General features: G+C 41.3%; 2 protein-coding genes across 4 annotated transcripts in view; one reads left to right on the top strand and one right to left on the bottom strand.

Annotated features, from left to right (window-relative positions):
- The window catches only part of arhgef49 (Rho guanine nucleotide exchange factor 49), a 120,627-nt gene that overhangs the window by 49,400 nt on the left and 51,776 nt on the right, over positions 1–19,451 (top strand). Inside the window, exon 1 of one of the 3 annotated variants that reach the window (XM_069935908.1) lies at positions 15,116–15,201. The exons of 1 other annotated variant lie outside the window; for it this stretch is intronic. The gene's annotated coding sequence lies outside the window, so the exon portion shown is untranslated. Of the gene's footprint in view, positions 1–15,115; positions 15,202–19,451 lie in introns of those variants that run through there. One more of the 3 variants, XM_069935909.1, reaches the window with a different exon arrangement.
- The window catches only part of nup35 (nucleoporin 35), a 111,151-nt gene continuing 97,219 nt past the window's right edge, over positions 5,520–19,451 (bottom strand). Inside the window, exons 10-11 of the transcript XR_011356855.1 lie at positions 15,989–16,159; positions 5,520–5,712 (exon numbers count right to left, since the gene is read on the bottom strand). The gene's annotated coding sequence lies outside the window, so the exon portion shown is untranslated. The remainder of the gene's footprint in view (positions 5,713–15,988; positions 16,160–19,451) is intronic.

The following is a 19,451-nucleotide window of genomic DNA, read 5'->3' as shown; positions in this document are numbered from 1 at the left end:
CAAAGCATTTACAGGATGCAACAATACATCACAATTAGAACAGAAGACTTGAAGGGCTGAATGGCCTGTTTTCTGTGCTATAGCATTCTATGAGTCCACTAATTACTTCAAAGCTGTATGCCCACTCCCCCCCCCATGACTGATTCACACAGGCCTCAGTGTCCCCATGATATTCCTTGATTTTTTGAGTACTTATCTACCTCTTTCTCAGTGGTTCTCAACCTTTTTCTTTCCACTCACATACCCCTTTAAGTTTTCCCTAGGCCATCGGTGCTCTGTGATTAGTAAGAGATTGCTTAAGGTGGGATGTGAGTAGGAAGGGAAGGTTGATTCTCAATTGTTACTGAAATATTTTGCTTGAGAAAAATGGTCATTGGCCCATTTCCTTTGGAGTTCTGAAACCGTGCACATAATGAGTCAATGAGGGACGATTAAAACAGTGGTCTTCACCCTTTTTCTTTCCACCCACATCCCACCTTAAACAATCCCTTACCAATCATAGAGTACCCATGACATAGTGAGTATTTAAAGTGGGATGTGAGTGGGAAGAAAAAGGTTGAGAACACTGCTCTATCTTAAACATATTCATTGATCTGACCTCCACCTGCCTCAGGTCAGAGAAGGCTGGAGCTCTACTACCCTCTGAAAGAATTCCTTTCTTCACAGGCCTGAAATGCTTATTACTTCTTACTTCCCATGGATACTGTGTAACGTGATGAGTTTCTCCACTCTCCCCATGTCTGCGTGGGATTCCTCCGGGAGCTCTGACTAGATTTCAGATTTATTGTCAGAGTACATACACAACATCACATACAACCCTGAGATTCTTTTTCCTGCGGTCAAGACAGAATTACTACTAATTGGTAGTGAAAGAGAATCTGTACACCGTGTATACATGTAAACAAATAACGAACAGAAAACAGAAAAGAATTTTTCTGACTGTGCAATAGAGAGAGAATTTTTTAAAATCAATAAAGTGCACAAGACAGAGTCCTTAAATGAGTCCCTGATTGAGTTTGTGGTTGAGGAGTCTGATGGTGGAGGGGGAGCAGCTGTTCCTGGACCTGGTGGTGCGAGTCTTCCGGCACCTAGGCCTCTTCCTTGATGGTAGCAGCGAGAACAGAGCGTGTGCTGGGTGGTGTGTTCCCTGGGTGATGGCTGCTGCTCTCCAATGGCAGCGCTCCCCATAGATGTTCTCAATGGTGGGGAAGGTTTTGCCTGTCAAGTCCGGTGTGGTTGGGTTTGCAGGATCCCAGGAAAGATCCTCCAACACTGCTACATATTTTTTTGGTTTGGAGACCAAAACTATGTAGTTTTACAGATATTCCAGAGGCAAAATGTTACTGATTCTTTTTTTTAAACTTTATTTATTTGAAAAATCATTAGTAATAATACAGCATACATTCATAAAGACAATTTTATATAAGTATATATAAAAAAACAGTAAGAAAAAACAGAATTTTTAAAAAAATTTAAATTCCCACCCCATCAGCCAGCTCTCTTAAGGAAAGCCAAACATATAAACAGAAACTAAGAATATATAATAAATCAAAGTACATCTAAATACATATATTCCAAATATGGTAACCACTTATTAACAAAAAAAATTCTCATGCAAATTATATGTAATTTTTTCCATAACAATACAAGCTTTCAGATCATTATGCCATCGCATTATGTTAATCACTATATTATCTTGCAACATGTACTTGCAACACATTTTCAAGCTACAGACAATGCTAAACGTACAAATGCAATTTGAAATTTATCCAACCCTAAACCCTTTAAAGGAACCATATAACCCATTAAAAAATAGATGGATCTAATGGTAACATCATATCATACAATTTTCCCAAAATTAACCTAATTTCTTCCCAAAATGGTTGTACATGAACACAAGACCCAACACCATGTAAAAAAGTACCAATACACACACCACATCTAAAACAAAAGTCCGAATTACTAAAACCATATTTTTTCAACTTCTCTGGAGTTAAATACAGCTGATGTAAAAAATTATAATTAACCATTCCATACCGCAAATTCATCAATTTAGTAACACTGTCATGACACATATCTGCCCAATAATCTTCTGGAAAAACAAAAACTAAATCATTTTCCATTTAAGCTTAGACTTGTCCCATTCTGGTTTATCCATATTATCTTGTAACATTTGGTACATAACTGAAATATAATGCTTTTATGGTATAGAAGAAATCAAACATTCGAATTCCATCAATACAGGTGAAATCATCTCTCTACCATACATATCTTTCACCAAAGCTCGAAGTTGATAATAAACAAACAAAGAATTTTCAGCAATATCAAAACGCTCTTTCAATTGATTAAAAGAAAGAAACTGTCCTTCTACGAAACAATCCTGTAATGTCTTTATACCCTTAGAATCCCAGCTCTTTAAATGATTATTAAACATTTGAAAAAGGAATAAGCTGATTATTACATAAGGGGATTAAGATTGACAATTTACCTTTTGATCCTAAAATCTTATTTTCCTTTGTCTATATCTTTAATAAATGTTTTAATATCGGCATATTATATTCCCGCAACAAATTTACATTCCATCGAAATATAAATTGATGCACTTTGACTTCAGAAATACAAGCCATCTCAACCTTAGCCCAACTCAGGGGTTGGTCCAAATCCATCAATCTACTAATAAACTTCAGCTGGGCTGCTTTATAATAATTTTGAAAATGGGGTAATTGCATACTTCCAGGTAAGTTTATATAACGCTACCTGTGGTAGTTTACCTTTCCATAAAAATTCTCTCACAGCTTTATTTAGATCCTGAAAAAATCCCTTTGAAAGAGAGCATGGTATTGATTGAAATAAATACTGAATACAGAGGAGAATATTCATCTTAATACATTTAACTCGACTAATTAAAGTTAACGAAAGATCTTTCCACTTAATTAAATCTGCTTTAATCTTTTTTAATAAAGGAACATAATTTAACTTATATAAAGATTGATTCTCAGCATTTACAATTATTCCTAAATATTTAATTTTATCAGACCATTTCAATTTTATAATGATTTTATATTTTGAATAGTCTCCTTCTCCGACTGGCAAAATTTCACTCTTCTCCCAATTAACCTTATATCTAGATAATGTTTCTTATTGTAATAAACATTCCCACAAGTGTGGCAATGATTGTTCTGGGTTTGTTAAATATATCAAAACATCACCTGCAAATAAATTAATCTTGTACTCTTCATCCATAACTCTCATCCCTCTTATCTGTTCATTCTGTCTTATTGTTTGAGCTAATGGTTCAATAACCAATGCAAACAGAGCTGGTGACAATGGACAACCTTGTCGAGTTGAATGCATCAATTTAAACGATGATGAGACTTGACCATTTGTCATCACCCTAGCAGTCGGGTTCGTATATAATGCTTTAACCCAACCAATAAAAAAGGGCCAAATTTAAACTTCTCCAATACCTTAAACAAAAAATCCCATTCGGCCCTATCAAAGGCTTTTTCCGCATCAAGTGCAACCACCATTGGGTGGTTAGGCTGCTGTCGATATGCATTGATCAAACTAATCAATCAAAGAATATTATCTGATGCATTTCTATTTTTGATAAAACCTGTTTTAGGTAAATACTTGGCAAGTCAGTTTGCTAACACCTTTGCTATAATTTTGTAATCTACATTCAATAAAGAAATAGGCCTATACGAAGACACTTTCAACGGGTCTCTATCTTTTTTTCGGGATTACAGTAATTAAAGCACTAGAGCAAGATTCTGGTAACTCATGCTGTTCAGTCACTTGTTGTAATACCTCCTCAAACACCAAAGAAGGAGGAATAAAACTTCATAAAAAGTTTTATAAAATTCCACCGAAAATCCATCGTCACCTGATGACTTCCCATTGGGCATTTCCAACATAGCCACCTTAATCTCTAATTCTGTAAACAGAGCTTCCAGATCCATAACATCCTCCACTTGTAATGCTGGTAATGTTAACTTAGATAAATAAGAATCGATAGAACCACTGTCCTGTTTCTCCTCAGAAGTATATAATTATTAATAAAATGAATAAAACTGGTCATTAATTTCCAGAGGTTTATAGGTAACTGTTGAATTCTTTTTTACATCAAACCTGTTCCATCTTTAACTGCCTTGCAAGTACCTTATGTGCCCTCTCACCCAACTCATAATAACGCTGCTTAGATCAATTAATTAAACATTCAAATTGATAAGTCTGCAATGTATTATAATGTAATTTCAATTTAGTCAAAGCCATTTTTTTTTTATCTTCTTTCACTTCCTTCTGAAATTCCTTCTCCAATTCATCAATTTGCTTTTCTAATTCTAAAGTTTCTGCCATATACTGCTTTTTAACTTTAGTGGTATAGCTAATAATCTGTCCTCTTAAATAAGCTTTTAATGCATCCCATTGCACAAAACGACTTTCTACTGAATTAGCATTCTCAGTCAAGAACAAAGTAATCTGATCTTTAACAAAGGTAACAAACTCTGTTTTTTTCAACAACATTGTGTTAATTCTCCATCTATAAGATGAACGTACCATTTCTGAACTTCAGCAAGAAAAAAATAAAGAATGATCTGATATAACCCTGCATTTATATTCCATCTGTGATACCCTTCTTTGTAAAAGTGCCGATACTAAAAAAAATCTATTCTAGAAAATGAATCATGTCGAGACGAATAAAAAGAGAAATCCTTCTCTGTAGGATTGACCCTTCTCCAAATATCCACCAAATTTAAATCCTTCATCAAGGCTCCAATTTGTGTCACCATCTTTGATTTATTTCTACTTTTTGGAGATCTATCCAGCAAAGGGTCCAAGACACAATTAAAATCTCCCCCAACTAAGATATTGTCATTAGCTTGATTTAACAACAAAAAAGCTTCCAAAACAAAACACTCATCATCCACGTTAGGTGCATAAACATTAAGCAAAGTCCAAGATTCAGCAAAAAATTTACAATTCACCCTTAAAACCCTTCCAGCATTCCCTTCCATAGTTTGCAACTCAAAAGGTAAATTCTTATGAATTAAAATTGCTGCACCCCTTGCCTTAGAATTAAATGAAGAAAAAAAACACATGCCCAACCCAATCTCTCTTCAACTTCAAATGTTCTTTTTCAGTCAAATGTGTTTCTTGTAAAAAGGCAATATCAATTTTCATTTTCTTGATATAAACCAAAACTCGCTTTCGCTTAATCGGATTATTTAACCCCTGAACATTAAAAGTTGCAAATTTCAAATTAGACATCCTTATAAACTAATAATATAATCACTTACTACAAAATATCACTCCCCTTCTAGTAAATAAAAACCACTCTCCCTCCCCTAAATATATATTTTTTTAAAATATATAAAAAATTATTATCCCTCACCCCCCAAAAAAAACTACCTAAAGGTAGTAACGCCCTAAAAAACTGGGCAGATGACTATCAAAGATTTCAGTGGTATCCACCCACCCCCCCAAGCCAGAAATACATCATTCACATCAACACAATCCAGGACTGTAAATATATTCAACCCAATGACTCCATTCCCGATGATTGTTCCGGATCTTCAATGTCAATAAGACTTTGTGTTAAAACTTCTTTCTTTCCATTTTTCCCGTTCTTCCCATTCCCATACCCATTTCCATTTCCATTTGCCTTCTTTTTGGGCGACGGCAGCGAAGCTCTTCCATGTCCTCGCAAATCTGGTAATGAATTAGCAAAAATTAATGCATCATGGTCACTCTCAAAAAATTGAGATTGAAAATTACCATAAAAGACTTTTAACACAGCAGGATATCGAAAAGCAAATTTGTAACCCTTCCGCCCAGTACTTCTTTAGCTGAATTACATTCCCATCATTGCCTCATAATCTCCTGACTCACATCTGCATTAAAAAATACTCTGTTATTTTGGATCATCACTGGAGATTGCCTTTGTCGAGCCTTCTGTACCGCCAACCGTAATATCATTTCTCTGTCCTGGTAGTTCAGACAACGAACTAAAACCACCCATGGCGGTTGTCCCGGTAACGGTTTCTTTCGTAACGCTCCAGTACTAAACCTTCCAAAAAAACCTCTTTGCCCAACACCTCAGGAATCCAATTTTTGAAAAATTTTATTGGATCAGACCCTTCAATGTCTTCTGGGAGACCCACAATTTTCACATTATTTCTTCAACTTTGATTTTCCAATGAATCAATCTTTTTCAGTAAATCTTTCTTCTGGATTTCCAATCCACAAAAGAAACTATTTTCAAGGTCACTTGCAGGTATGGCTTCTTCCATGATTATAGATATAACCATATTACCACTTACAGAACAGGCCAGTTCGGCCCTACTAGTCCATGCCGTAGCAAATCCCCACCCTCCTAGTCCCACTGACCAACTCCCAGTCCAGTCCCCACCCTCCAGTCCCCTCCTATCCATGTAACGATCCAGTCTTTCCTTAAACGTAACCAATGATCCCGCCTTGACCACGTCCGTCAGAAGCTCATTCCACATCCCCACCACCCTCTGCGTAAAGAAATTTCCCCTCATGTTCCCCTTATAATTTTCCCCCTTCAATCTTAAACCATGTCCTCTAGTTTGAATCTCCCCCTTTCTTAATTGAAAAAGCCTATCCACATTTACTCTGTCTGTCCCTTTTAAAATCTTAAACACCTCTATCAAGTCCCCTCTCAATCTTCTACGCTCCAGAGAAAAAAGCCCCAGTCTGCACAACCTTTCCCTGGAACTCAGACCCTGAAATCCAACACTTTCTTACACTTTCTGCATTTTTTCCTTATTACGTTCAACTGTAGCTTGTCTGTGTTTTCAAAGTATAGAATAGGGGCAGAAGTCACTGCTGTTCTACTTGAGTGAACTTTGTTCCTGTTTTGAGGCCATAATCTTCAAAAGCCTTTCCTCATTTGACCCAAAAATGTGCTGGTGAATGATTGCTGATAGACAGGGGAGCTGTGCAAATTTCTTAAGTGCCGGAACTCACCAAAAACGGCAAGAGCTGGCCCTGGTGGCCTCCATGTTGTATTTGGTGTTGTTTAATTGACAGTGTACAGGGCCTTGGTGAGACGCCATCTGGAGAACTGCGTGCAGTTTTGGTCTCCTTATCTGAGGAAGGACATCCTTGCCATGGAGGAGGTGCAGAGAACATTCACTTGACTGATACCAGGGATGGAAGAAAGGTTGGATAGACTAGGCTTGTATTCTCTGGAATTTAGAACATTGAGGGGGGGATCTTATAAAAACCTATAAAATTTTTAAGGGATTAGACAGACTAGATGCAGGAAGGTTGTTTCCAATGCTGGGAAAAACCAGAACCAGGGGTCACACTTTAAGGATAAGGGGGGAAGTTTTTTAGGACTGAGATGAGGAAAAAAATTCTTCTCTAAGAGGGTGGTAGATTTGTGGAATTATTTGCCACAGGAAGTTGCTGAGGCCGGTTCCTTGTCAATATTTAAGAGAAGGTTAGATTTGGCACTTGTGGCTAAAGGGATCAAGGGGTATGGGGAGAAGGGAGGAACTGGGTACTGATCAGCCATGATCATATTGAATGGTGGTGTTGACTTGAAGGGCCAAATGGCCTACTCCTGCACCAATTTTTCTATGTTTCTATGAACTGTAGGACTACAAAGTAGGGCGACTGGTCGTGGGAGAAACCGGCATGTCCAGAAAAGAAAATAGGGCTCAGCTATGGGGTGGTGGGGGGTGGAGGGAGGGAGGGAGGGACATACGCATGTTTTCCTGGCTCTGGGAGACTGGTTCTAGCTGTGTGGGGGATTCTGGGTAATGAAAGATGGCCATTGATCCTGTCTTGAGCTGTCGCTGCTGCCCTGAGCGGGCCTGTGAGGTGCCGGAGTGGTGCTCCGATGAGCTCCGGCAGCACTCCACCCCTGCTGATGGATAGAACTCAAGGTAGTCCTTGCTTACCAGGAGCCTTGATTGTCAGGGATTGTTGTCGTATGTTGTCGTATGATGGGGCCAGTGTGGTAGTCCTCTGTCTTCTAAATGTTTAGAGTAAGGACCATCCTCTTCAGTGTAGGGGTCAATGCCGACCTGTACCTTGGCCAATGAGTTTGCATGTATTCAAATGCCGTCAGCAACTGAGGTTGTGGTCATTTTGGATTTGGAAAGGGTCGGAGAACTCCTCTGGATTACCCCCACTGCAACGGGGACCCTGCAGGGAATGAGATGCAGCATTTTCATCTGCAAAACATCTCAAGATTTCCCAGGGCAACAACAGAAAATACCAGAGGCCATATCTTTAAGGTGAGTGGAGGTGAGTTTAGGGGAGATGTGTTCAACACAGAGAGTGATGGGGGCCTGGAAATCTTTGCTGGGGGTCGTGATGGAGGCTGATACAATAAGGACAGTCAACAGACTCTTAGATCGGCCCCGTGGATGCAAGAAAACTCCAGGGTTATGAATGTGAGGAAGGAAATGATTAGATTGTTGTGGAGTAGGTTTACAGAGGCCGGCACTGCATTGTAGGCTGAAGGGCCTGTACTGTGCTGTAATGTTGTATGTTTTATGCTTCACAGGGCAGACGATCAAACTGAGTTTCACACTGGGACTCTGAGCAGGTATTGGGATTGGTGTATGCAGTAGGTCTGAAGATGTATCTTAAATTTATGGATGTAATAAAAGTCTTGCTGCAGTTACACAGGTGCGTAAAACACACCAATAAACAACAAATAGATTAAATTATCACAATGCTCCATTAGAGAAAAAGAAAAATACTAAATTTAAGAGGATAAACAGGTAAACATACACAGTTGTAACCGTTCAAGGTATGTTGTTTCAATGGTGCAGACACATCTTTTATGGTCGCAGTAGTTTAGAGCTGTTGAACGGAAACTGTTCTTGAACTAAGAGATTCTATGAGAGAATAATGATGGGGAGAACATGAGAAATCGGACTAGGAGTCAGCCATCCAGCCCGTCCGCCATTCAATGTGATCATGGCTGATCTGATGATAGACTCATCTCCACCTACATGCCGTTTCCCCATATCCCTTAATTTTCCTATCATGCAGAAATCTAGTGTGTGTGTGTGGTGTGTGTATGTGTGTCTGTCTGTGTGTGTGTGTGTATGTATGAGTCTGTGTGTGTGTGTGTGTGTGCGCGTGTGTGCGCGTGTGTGTGTGTGTGTGTGTGTGTGTGTGTGTGTGTGTGTGTGTGTGTGTGTGTGTGTGTGTGTGTGTGTGTGCGCGGATCCTCTCTCCATCAAGTACATTTGAAAGTGATCCAGATGATGAGATACCCTGCTTACACATTGTACTTAATCGCCTGTTCACAGAGGCTCAGCCCGTGAATAATTCACAACATATGTCAAACTGCGATGCCCTTTTTCACTGTGGCTATTTGTGTTAACAGCCTGTGCCTTCTGCATTAATTTGAAGCGCATTATATTCTGTCAAGCAAGTCTCCCGCGAGGCACCAACACATAACACAGAGCTGCACACAAGTCTCCCCAAACCCACTATAGACAAGAGGCATTGTAAATATTTAAAGAGCCCCGATATTTGATCTTCACCTACGATTGCTAATGGAACCAGAGTAATTCTGTTCACCCACACCAGCTGAAAGAGTCGCTGTTGGTGCAAATGGAAGGGAGTAGAATGATTCCAAAGCACCTCTATTCTACCCAATGACGGCTTCCTTTTTAAGATTGAAGACCTTTGGTTTATCTTAAAGCTGCATTTAGTAACAAGGCGACACAGATGAGAGTGGAGAAGACTGAGAAATTCTGCTGTTAATCGAGCTTTGTGACTATAGAGTAATGACGCTGATTTTACGTAAGGAGTTTATGAGTTGATTATCCTCCACTCACTCCATTTTCTGAGAGATGATCCTGCTTTAGTTGAGAGAAGTTGCTGTTTATTTTCATCCTTCTGCTCCTCAAACAGACTGTTTTATATGTCAGCAAGCAATGAAAACGGACAGTCAACATTTTGGGTCAGGACCTTTTCCCGAGGCCAAAAATACTGACTGTTCCAATCTCTCCTGGATGTTACCTAACCCACCAAACCCCTCAAGCCTCCAACATAGTTTGGCTGAGCCCCTAACTGTGGGTGTAAACTTTAAATTCCATTTTAATTCCCTTTACTGTTTCCACACAGATATGTCTGTCCTTGGCCATATTCATGGCCAGAGTGAGGCCAGGTATATGCTTGAGGAACAAAGCATCATATTCCTCCCAAATAGACTTAAACTCTATGGCATTAACATTGATTTTTCTAATAGCTAACCCCTATCTGTAGATGGTTCCACCATTTCCATCTCTCCATTAACTACTTCTCTCACCTTTCTCCCTCTCAAGATTACTCTTTTGATGGCTCTGGGCTTGAACTCCAGTGAGTTTAGAAGGATGAGGGGGCGATCTCATTGAAACTCATTGACGATTGAAAAGGCTGGATAGAGTGGTCGTGGAGATGTATCCAAGAGTGGGAGAGTCTAGGACCAGAGGGCACAGCCTCAGAATAACAGGACATCCTTTTAGAACAGAGATGCAGAAAAATGTCTTTCTTCAGTCAGAGGGAGGTGGATCTATGGAATTTGTTGCCACAGATGGCTGTGGAGGTCCGGTCACTGGGTAGATTTAAAGCAGAGGTTGATTGGTTTTTGATCAAGATTATGTGAAGAGAGCAAGAGAATAGGGTTGAAAAGAAAAATGCATCAGCCAGGATTTGAATGGTGAAACAGACTTGACCAAATGGCCAAATTCTGCTCCTCAGTATTATGGTCGCAGTTTCTCTCCTTCCACCTGTCTCTCCACCTCCTCCACCTTCTGTCCAATACCCTATAACCCCAGCTTCTTCCATCCCTTAATAAATTGAAATCTTCCCTTCATACTTTTGTCTTGATAGAGAGTCCTGACTCAAAGCACTGACACATTGCACTCTCCAAACGGATGGCAATAACATCGTCTTCTGCTTCTGCTAGCCTACTCTCTATTCTCCCTCTCTTCTCCATCCCTCTGTCTTCTTTCCTCCACCTCTCCACCCTCTTCCCTCTCCATTCAGAGCCATTCATAGAACCACAGAAAATGGGCTAGTTGACCCTTCTAGCCTGTGCCAACCATTGTTCCGCTAGCCCCAATATCCTGCTCCCATTCCATAACCCTTCAGACCTCTCCCATCCATGTATCTATCCAATTTATTCACCACATCAGATTGCAGCTCATTTTACACTCCCACCATTCTCTGAGTGAAGAAATTACCTCTAACGTTCCCCATAAGCCTTTCCTCTTTCACCCTAAAGCCATGACCTCTCATATTTATTTCTCCTAATCTCAGTGGAAAGAGCCTACTCACATGTTTAAGAAGGGCTCCAAAAGTAAACCAGGCAATTACAGGCCAGTGAGCCTGACGTCAGTAGTGTTTAAATTATTTGAAGGATTTCTGAGAGATGGAATATGTAGATATTTGGACCATCATCAACTGATTAAGGACAGTCAGCATGGATTTATGTATGGTAGATCATTATTTAACAAATCTTGTAGAGTATTTTGAGGAAGTTACCAAGAAGGCTGATGAGGGAGAGGCTGTGGATGTTGTTTATATCAATTTTAGTAAGGCCTTTGACAAAATTCCACGAGAGGTTGGTTCAGAAGGTTAGGACATAGAAAGGTTGCAAACTGGATTCAAAATTCAAAGCTTGATGGAAGAAAACAGAGTGGTGGTGGATGGTTGCTTCTCAGACTGGAGGCCTGTGTCAAGTGGTGTGCCTCAGGGATCTGTGTTGGGGCCATTATTGTTTGTTATCTATATAAATGACCTAGATGATGACGTGGTGAATTAGATCAGCAAGCTTGCTGAAGACACAAAGATAGGAGGCATCGTAGACTGCGAGGAAGATTTTCAAAGCTTGCAGAGGGATCTGGACCAGATGGGAAATTGGTCCAGTAAATGGCTGATGGAATTTGATACAGATAAGTGTGAGGTGTAGCACTTTGGAAGAATAAATCAGGGCAGAATGTACACAGTGAAAGGTAGGGTGGAGTGTGGAGAAGAAACAAGATTTGGAAATATAAAAACATTGTTCCCTGAAGGTGGCTTCATATGTGGACAGGGTTGGAATGAAAGCTTTTGGCGTCTTAGCCTTTATAAATCAAAGTATTAAGTGTAGAAGTTGGGATGTTATGTTGAAGTTATTCAAGTCATTGGTGAGACCACGCTTAGAATACTGAGGGCAGTTCTGGTCACCCAGCATCAGGAAAGATGAAAATAAGATTGAAAGAGTGCAGAGAAGATTTACTAAGATGTTGCCAGGTCTTCAGGAGATTAGTTACAGGGAAAGATTAAACAGGTTAGGACTGTACTCCTTGGAACGAAGAAGAATGAGGGGAGACTTGATAGAGCTTTATAAAATTATGAGGGGTATAGACAGAGTAGATGTGAGTGGGATGTTTCCACTTAGATTGGGGAAGATAAATACGAGAGGTCATAGCTTTAGGCTGAAAGGGGAGAGGTAGAAGGGGAACATTAGGGAAAGTTTTTCACTCAGAGAGTGGTGGGAGTATGGAATGAGCTGCTATCTGATGGAATTAATGCAGATTCAATCTTGATTTTTAAAAATTAATTGGATAAATCCATGGATAGGAGGGGTCTGGAGGGTTGTGGAATGAGAGCAGGTCAGTGAGACAAGCTAGTTTTATTGGTTGGAACAGACCAGAAGGGCCAAATGGCCTGTTTTGCTGTGCTGCAATGTTCTATGGTTCTATTTACTCTATCTATACCCCTCATAATTTTGTAAACCTCTATCAAATCTCCCTGATGAAGGGTTCAGGCCTGAAATGTTGGTGATGTATCTTTACCTTTGCCACATAAAGGCACTGTTTGACCTGCTGAGTTTCTCCAGCATTTGTGTGTTGTTTCCACTTAACCACGGTGTAAACAGAATCCTGTGTTTTACCTCTATCAAATCTCCCCTTATTCTTCTTCATACCAAGGAATAAAGTCCTAACCCTTTTAATCTTTCCCTGTAATTCATTTCCTGAAGACCCGGCAACATTCTAGTCAATCTTCTCTGCACTCTTTCAATCTTATTGATATCCTTCCTGTAGTTCGGCGACCAGAACTGCGCACAATATTCCAAATTTGGCCTCACCAATGTCTTATAGAACTTCAACATAACATCCCTCCTCCTCCCGTTTGCTGGTGTGCCCTCCCTCCCTTATCTACGTATTACCTTCTCCCCATGCCCCTCCTCACTCACCAAGATTAGATGGAATGTAGAGCCTGTTTCTATGGTTGTTAATCTGTTGAAGTACCACAGCTGACGGGATGATATTCGAACTGGGATAATTGGATTAATTGCCTAATCCTGTAGATTACACTGGGCAACAAATTTTTTCAAAAGGTTCGCTTCATGACAAAAATATTGGAGATTAGGACAAGTAACTTCAAGCTGATCACAAAGATAATTTCAGATTTACTGTATCATGTAGGAAGTTGGAGAAACATTAAATGATCTTCTATTGAATTTAGTTTAATCACATAATGATGCTGAGACATTGCATTAGTTCAACTGATGGAAAAATGTTTTGATGCTGATTTTCATTTGTACTCAGCATCTGATGCCTCTCATGTCAGCGACAAACAATAGTTGGTCAGCATTGATGCCCTGATACTGCTTTTCCATGGTCGCAAAGTCCTGGTGAAACTTTTCACCATGTTTGTCACTGACTGCAGGGAAGGGGTCCAAGTGTGAATGCAGAAAATGAATTTTCAATGAAATGTTACACTTCATGGTTTAATGTGCTTGAAGCATGTTATAAATATATTAGGAAATCATAAAAATGGGTTATATCTAAAAAAAGTACATGCTAAAAAAATTTTAAGGTGATTTTCATAATCAGCGACCCAAAATCCATAAAATACACCCAAAAGTGTTCAGGAATCAAAATCTTCGCTAACTAGTGTTACTTAGCCACTGCAATACCAACTACATTGGCTGCATTCAAGACAAACTGAGAGGAAACCAATTAGGGACCCCCCCCCCCCCCCCACTTCACTAGCTGGGGAAGTATATTGGATGCTCAGTTGCACATGGAGAATGCGGAACTTTTCTCTGTCATTTCCACATTGTCTATCCTCCCTGTAGGCTAACCTCAGCTGTGGATATCAAAGATTTATGAATGTTTGAGCCAATGGAACATATTACATTGTGATTAATTTGTTTCCATGTTATTGCAAAAGCAAGCAAGGTGAGAGTACTGAAGAGGTGAGCCAGGGAAATCCATTAATTCTATATTTGCAATACAATGTTAATTCAGTCGATGCGGATGGAGCAACTCTGGTGTGGAAACACATCACAAGTTGTGAAAATTATTAATCACATTAAGAACTCCTAATATATTTGCAGGATTCATACTTAATGCAAGTGATTTAAAGTGAAGCTCCAACTGAGGGAAGGGAGCAGTTTGTAGTGCTGTATTTTACCAAATCCCCTTCTAGTATTAAGGCAGATCCCTACCTGCATTCAGCATGGGGAGATCTCCACTATCCTAACCAGAATTTACCCTTTTTTATAAACAGAAAAGTTTATTCAAATAACATCAACCTGACAAAACTACACAAACTCGTTCAAGCTTGTTGTCATCTGATCTCGACGAAACAATGTTTTCTGGTCCTCGGTGCTAAAATATGCAGACACACAGCCAGACTATGTGTGTATAGAGACAAACAATATAAATATGCAGGAGTATTCATCCGTACAAACAAATAAATAAATATTGTCTCATGAATACGAGTGTCTCGGACGGTTAGTGTGAGCCGTTCCACATTTGTTGGTCAGTATTCTCACCGTATGTGAAAAGAGGCTGTCCCTCGCTCCTGATACTGTATCTCTTACCCGAAGGGAACAGCCGAGATGCTGCGTGCAGGGCAGAAGGGGCCCTCGATGATTTTGCGCTCCTTCTTCAGTCAACGAGCCTGATAGATCTCCTTGATGGAGGGGGGAGGGGGGGGATGCAAGACTCTAATGATCTTCTCTGCCTCTCTTATCGTCCTGTGGATTGACCGCTGATCCTTTCTCCGCAGCAACAGAACCCACTCTGTAATGCAGCCGGCCAAGACACTCTCGATAGAAGGTTGGCATAATGATGGCCGGTAGCCTTCCCCGCTTCAGTCTTCTCAGGAAGTGCAGATGCTGTTGCGCCTTCCTGACAAGTGAGGAGACGTTGAGTGTCCACGGTAGGTCACTAGTTAAGTGAACTCCAAGGAACTTGGTGCTCTCCTCTCTCTATAACAGAATTGTTGATATGGTCGTTCCTGATCCTTCTGAAGTCCATGATCATTTCTTCCACCTTGTCCATGTTGACATGCAGGTTGTTACTCTTGCAGCATTTCATGAGATTTTCCGCCTCTTCTCTGTAGTGCGACTCATTGTTATTGCTGATGAGGCTGACGACTGTTACGTCATCTGCAAACTTAACGACTCTCTTGGAGCTGGATTTATATAAAGGTGAAACTATACACAGAATTACATCTAAACATACTATTTACATTGCAAGTCATTCTCGATAAGTGGTAATTCAACACCACCTCTCTGTTATATACACTTTACAGGATCAGATTAGAATTCACTATGGACAACACATGCGATCTCTTGTTGGGGGCCACCATTCCAGGAACTCACCTACCGTTCCCTTGGATACAGCAGGCTTCTGCTCCAATACCATACTGGCCTGGATGTAATCCTGAAACAGGGGCAGGCAGTCAGCTCACCATGAACAATCGACTACTTGCCGCCTTGACCTCTGAATAGCTAGCTTGTCCAGGCCCAGCAACAGCCCCACAGTATCCTAGCCAGAATTTACCCTTTTTTATAAACAGAAACATTTATTCAAATAACATCAACTGGACAAAACTACACAAACTCAAGGCTAGTTTATTATCATCTGACTGTAAAAGTACAACCCAACAAAACAGCGTTTTCTGGTCCGAGCACTCAACCCCACTCCTCACTGGGAGAACTTACCCATTAAATTGCAGGCCCAAAATCAGATTAAATGGTCTCTCAACTCGTGAGGCTTGCTGCACTGGGCTTGTTGTTGAATGATTAACTGTGGGTTGGAGATCCATCATACCTTCTCTCATCATTTCTATTTCCATTTATTTCAAGATAAGGGATTGTGCAAGTCAGTCCATGCTGTAATAAAACCAATAGCAGAACAAATCGCAGAACCAATTAAGAGTACAATTTCTTTATTCAGCCTTGATTATGCTAGCAGGAGTGAGGGGTGCCAAAAGAGAGTTTAGTAACTCGCTCTCTACGCTGAACCCCACTCAAAGTATAGTGAGCATTCATTGGGCTTTAATAGACTTTGGGCAAGGGTCTGCATGAGACCTTACAAGTTTCACATGAGTTTCACACAGCTGGTGGTTTTTTGTTTAAGAGAACTGTGATGGTACAGATTCTATCACCAATGTGTATATGTACAGATTGTAGTGTAGGATGACTGTGATTGGCTGAGAGTGTAGCCACGCCTACTGGCAGGTCTTAAAGGGTTTCTCCTAGCCAGACCAAGTCATTCTGGACTGGTCGACCTACTTGTGATACGCTCCAGTCTTTTAGTTAATAAAAGCCTTGGTTTGGATCAACAAGTCTTCGACGCGCTCTACAACAACATGTTCCCTTGTGGTGTCTATAGTCAGCTGGGAAATGTCAGGTTGTCCTTTACTCAAGGTTTATTTATGTTCTTGTGGCGTTAGTTACTATCTCACTGTAGCACAGAGAAGGTCATGTTAGAAGGCAATTATATTCCCACCATTTTATAAGCCTCTACTATATTTTCTCACCTAATTCATTAACCCTTTGTTAAGCATATTCATTAAACTTATTCTTTACAGTTATTGGCTGGGAAAGTCATAATGCAAAAAATAGAGATGAAGTGGAATTTGTCAGGTGTGTTCAGGAATATATTGAGGGATAGACGTACAAGATATCAGGAGTATTTTATATTGTATGGTGCCCTTACACAAAAAAAGTAGGGGACATTCAACAGGCAAATTTTTCAAGTGTGTTCAGGCAGGTTTACTCCAGCAATACGTGGAAATACATGACACGTTAATTGTCAATTTCAATCTTCTTCAGCATGATGCTGAACCAAGCCATGAAAGACCCCAACAATGAAGACGCTGTTTACATCCGGTACCGCACGGATGGCAGTCTCTTCAATCTGAGGCGCCTGCAAGCTCACACCAAGACACAAGAGAAACTTGTCCGTGAACTACTCTTTGCAGATGATGCCGCTTTAGTTGCCCATTCAGAGCCAGCTCTTCAGCGCTTGACGTCCTGCTTTGCGGAAACTGCCAAAATGTTTGGCCTGGAAGTCAGCCTGAAGAAAACTGAGGTCCTCCATCAGCCAGCTCCCCACCATGACTACCAGCCCCCCCAAATCTCCATCGGGCACACAAAACTCAAAACGGTCAACCAGTTTACCTATCTCGGCTGCACCATTTCATCAGATGCAAGGATCGACAATGAGATAGACAACAGACTCGCCAAGGCAAATAGCGCCTTTGGAAGACTACACAAAAGAGACTGGAAAAACAACCAACTGAAAAACCTCACAAAGATAAGCGTATACAGAGCCGTTGTCATACCCACACTCCTGTTCGGCTCCGAATCATGGGTCCTCTACCGGCACCACCTACGGCTCCTAGAACGCTTCCACCAGCGTTGTCTCCGCTCCATCCTCAACATCCATTGGAGCGCTCACACCCCTAACGTCGAGGTACTCGAGATGGCAGAGGTCGACAGCATCGAGTCCACGCTGCTGAAGATCCAGCTGCGCTGGATGGGTCACGTCTCCAGAATGGAGGACCATCGCCTTCCCAAGATCGTATTATATGGCGAGCTCTCCACTGGCCACCGTGACAGAGGTGCACCAAAGAAAAGGTACAAGGACTGCCTAAAGAAATCTCTTGGTGCCTGCCACATTGACCACCGCCAGTGGGCTGATAACGCCTCAAACCGTGCATCTTGGCGCCTCACAGTTTGGCGGGCAGCAGCCTCCTTTGAAGAAGACCGCAGAGCCCACCTCACTGACAAAAGGCAAAGGAGGAAAAACCCAACACCCAACCCCAACCAACCAATTTTCCCTTGCAACCGCTGCAATCGTGTCTGCCTGTCCCGCATCGGACTGGTCAGCCACAAACGAGCCTGCAGCTGACGTGGACTTTTTACCCCCTCCATAAATCTTCGTCCGCGAAGCCAAGCCAAAGAAAAACAGGAGCTCTATTGAGAGCGCCCTGGCCAGTTGCATCACAATGTGGTACGATTGTTGCAGAGAAATGGATCTGACGTCAAACCACAGGACCATAAGAGTGGCAGAGAAGATCACTGGAGTCTCCCTCCCCTCCATCTACCAGGATTGTTGTCTGAAGAGGGTGCACAAAATCATTGAGGACCCCTTCCACCCTGCACACCGCTGCTCCCGTCGAGGAAGAGATACAGGAGGATCAGAGCTGGCACCACCAGGCTGAGGAACAGCTTCTTCCCACGGGCAGTGGAAACGCTGAACGACCAAAGGAACAGCTTACACTGACCATTCAAGAATCTTATATTTACTAAACAATATTTATTTGCAAATATGAATACTAATTCGCATAATACATTGTGGCTGGAGAAAGTCTGCAGGTCAGCGAACTTTATAGACTGCCCCAAGTTCCCCAGTCCTCCCATGTCTTTCCCCACAATAAAAACAGAGGACCAGTAGTTGTTGAGGACCTTACCCATCTCCTGTGGCTCCACACAGAGTTGACCACATTAGTCCCTGAGGGGTTCCAGTTCTTCCTTTAATGTACTAGAGGAAATCCGTTTGAGGGGAGAGGAGGAATGTTTAGGGGGGGATGTCAGAGGTAGGTTTTTTTTACAGAGAGTGGTGGGTGCCTGGAAGGCATTGCTGGGAGTGGTGGTGGAGGCTGCTATGATTGGGACACTTCTAACATAGTTGTTAGAAAGAGAGAGAGTTATGAACTGCATGGGAGGGAAGGGTTGGATTTATGAGGAGTGGGGTTTTTATGGGTTCGCATGTGGCCTGAAGGGTCTGTACTGTTCTGTTCTATGAGCATTTTGGCTTGCAATGTGTAAAGTCAACTTACCCCAGAACCAGGAGGCCTGGTCTCATAAAATGGGGTGGTGGTGGGGAGCTGAGGGGTTGTCCCATTTAAGATTGAGAGGAGGAAGGGTTTCTTCTCCGAGAGTGTTGTGTGTCAATTAAATTTTAAAATTTAGATATACAGCATGGTAAAAGGCCATTTCGGCTCACGAGTCCTGCCACTGAATTTACATCCAATTAACCTATTCCCCCAGTACATATTTTGAACAGTGGGAGGAAAAATCGACACGAGGAGAATGTACAAACTCGTAACTGACAGCGCGGGATTCAAACCCCGATCCTGATCACTGGCGCTGTAAAGGCATTGCACTAACCACT

This window comes from Narcine bancroftii, chromosome 4, assembly GCF_036971445.1.
Source record: "Narcine bancroftii isolate sNarBan1 chromosome 4, sNarBan1.hap1, whole genome shotgun sequence".
In the NCBI taxonomy this organism is placed as follows: domain Eukaryota; kingdom Metazoa; phylum Chordata; class Chondrichthyes; order Torpediniformes; family Narcinidae; genus Narcine; species Narcine bancroftii.
Note: the sequence above shows the minus strand (reverse complement) of the source record. Positions and strands in the feature narration are given on the sequence as shown.